Genomic DNA, 3,125 nt, shown 5'->3' with positions numbered 1-3,125 from the left:
ACTTACTGCCTATTTCACCGTAATGTCTATATATCCTTCTAAAAAGCAGCGTTTCTTTGTTTGTACGTTGATCGCTGAAAACACTAAATATAAAAAGTAAAGTTTGTTTCTTTGTCTCTACGCTGGCTGCTGAAAATAAAATTGATAATATTTCAGGTTTTTTTAAGTCATTTAAATTAATTTCATCATTTCGCAGATAACTGTGCACTTATTTTCCGAAAACGGATTGGTGGGGGGGCGAGTTGGTGGTGTATTGGCTCCTATTTCTAGCAATCCACCATTGGAAAAAGTATATATGTACTTGCATTGGGAGCCCTTCGCATCGAAGATCGGTGATTGTCGTACGCTGACGAAGGGTAACTACCCAGAAAGCCGGGCCCGTGTGTATCACGTCAGATCGACGATGGGAAGGATGGCTTCCCTTTGCAAATACCGACAGGACACAGAAAGTGTGTCAATAGCCAGCTGGAGGAGAAGTTCTCCTGGAGCTAAAAGCAACAGTAGCATTCACCCTTAGGGTCTAGCCGTATTTAAGTGGCAAATATACTTCACATACTTTCTATTTCACTGTAATGTTTTTTTATAATGAAAAAGTACTCTACCTACCACTCAATCCACCTCCAGCTTTCTCTAGCTTTATACATTATATTTATTCCTTTGAAGTCACCGCCGGACCTCTACTTTCTATATGTTCCTCTCTATGTTTCTATCTCTTTCATTAGCTCCCCCTCTCTCTCTCTCTCTCTCTCTCTCTCTCTCTCTCTCTCTCTCTCTCTCTCTCTCTCTCTCTCTCTCTCTCTCTCTCTCTCTGATTGTATGTGTATGTCTCTCTCATGACCTCTACCTCGTTTTCTCTCTAGAGAAAAAACACATGAGAGACAGACAGAGAAAGGGGCTTACGAAGAAAAAACAAGTGAGATGCCTGACCTCTGCTTTCTCTTTATATATATGTCCCTCTCTATGTCTCTATCTCTCTCACTATCTTCCTCTTTCTCTCTCTCTCTCTCTCTCTCTCTCTCTCTTACTCTAGTTGCATATGTGTGTCTCTCTCACTACCTCTACCTCTTTTTCTCTCTAGAGAGAAAATATATGAGACAGATAGAAAGGGGGTTAGGGAGAAAAACAAGTGTGACAGAGGGGAGATGGAGATAGCTACATCAATAAATCTATCGACAAAGTTGTTCTCGAGGACGATGCTGTTCATTATCCTGTTGAATTCCTCAACAGTCTGGAACCGTCCGGTTTGCCGCCACACAACTTGAATTGAAGAAGGATGCAGTCATCGTGCTTCTCAGAAACCTGGATCAGCCAAGGTTGTGCTATGGTACACATATGATTGTGACTGGATTACAACCTCACATTATCGAAGCAAAAATTCTCACTGGATGTGGTAAGGGAGACATTGTATTTATACCTAGAATACCACCAATACCAACAGATGTCCCCTTTCGTTTCAAACGATTGCAATTCCCAGTCAGAGTCAGTTACGCATTGACCATTAATAAGTCCCAAGGTCTAACACTGCAGGTTGTCTGTTTCCATCTAGAAGAGGGTTGTTTCTCACGTGGTCAATTGTATGTAGGAAGCCCACAGAGACTCTTCATATATGCTCCGACGTAAAAAGTTAAAAACACTGTATATACTGAAGTTCTGTAAATGTTTTGTAATTTTTGTACAATACATTTCTCTATTATTATCTTTATTACCTTTTGTATATAGGTATCATAAATAAATCCTTAAAATTTTGTCATGCAATATTTAAATACTCTTTTACAACTTTTATTGTAAGGAAAATGAAAAATTCCGATAGATGTTAATATGTACCTTATGAATACATTTTAACATAGTACAAACCGGGCTGAAGGCCGGGAGTCTCGCTAGTACATGTGTGCGTGTGTGTGTGTACATGTGTGTATGTCTGTACATGTGTGTATGTGTATGTGTGTACATGTGTGTATGTCTGTACATGTGTGTATGTGTACATGTGTGTATGTGTATGTGTGTACATGTGTGTATGTGTGTACATGTGTGTTTGTGTGTACATGTGTGTTTGTGTGTACATGTGTGTGCGTGTGTGTGTGTGTGTGTGTGTGTGTGTGTGTGTGCGAAGGCACATGGCTCAGTAGTTAAAGCATCGGGTTCATAATCATGAGGTAGTAAGTTCGATTCCAGGACCGGGTTACGTGTTGTGTTTTTGAGTTGGACACTTTATTTTCACGTTATTCCACTCAGCTGTGGAAATGAGTTATGACGTCACTGGTGCCAAACTGTATCGGCCTTTGCCTTTCCCTTGGATAACATCGGTGGTATGGAGAGGGGAGGCTGGTTCGCATGGGTGACTGCTGGCTTTCCACAAACAACCTTGTCAAGACTTGTGCCTCAGAGGGTAACTTTCTAGGTGCAATCCCATGGTCATTCATGACTGAAGGGAGTCTTTTATGTATGTATGTATGTATGTATGTATGTATGTATGTATGTATAATAATAATAATAATAATAATAATAGTCGCGAAATTCTATCTGTCCGGAACCCCTGTATCTCTCACTACATATGCTCTACATAGACATGTTATTACTTTTTGCAATCAGGATGAACCTGGGATTGAAAATCAGTAGAAATTCAACGTAGGAATTCAATGTGGGACTGGAACGATTGCATTACAGAATTAATTCTCATCCGCCCTTAACCTCTGATCAAACACCACATATTATAGTCATGCTATTTATCCCTCTTTAGTTTTGGGCTGCAGGCGCAATTAGCCCTCCGCAGAAGCTAGGTTAAAAGATCGCACAGAGTGCGGATTTTAAGCTAGTATATATATATATATATGGGAGAATATACAAAAAATAACAACAGACGAGGACAGGTGGTGTAAATAACAAAAGTATATATTAGTATGACGCTCAGGAATACGGAAAGTCTTTGACGTTTCGAGCTACGCTCTTCAACAGAATGAATACATATTTTATAGTTTCAGCTGAGAGCTGCGGCCATGCTGATGCACCGCCGTTTATATATATATGAGCGAGGGGACAAACAAAAGAAGGGCACTCAACAAATTTATTGGGAGTTATATGTATGGATCAAAACAGTTTGATTCAAATTCGTTGGTGCTCTTGAGTTT

General features: G+C 39.9%; 1 protein-coding gene across 1 annotated transcript in view; it reads left to right on the top strand.

The window, feature by feature from the left end:
* LOC106872600 (kielin/chordin-like protein) overlaps positions 1-3,125 on the top strand; it is a 131,980-nt gene that overhangs the window by 55,803 nt on the left and 73,052 nt on the right. The gene's annotated exons all lie outside the window — the stretch shown is intronic.

This window comes from Octopus bimaculoides, chromosome 11, assembly GCF_001194135.2.
Source record: "Octopus bimaculoides isolate UCB-OBI-ISO-001 chromosome 11, ASM119413v2, whole genome shotgun sequence".
Taxonomy (NCBI): Eukaryota; Metazoa; Mollusca; class Cephalopoda; order Octopoda; family Octopodidae; genus Octopus; species Octopus bimaculoides.
This window is presented reverse-complemented; position numbering and strand designations above follow the sequence as displayed.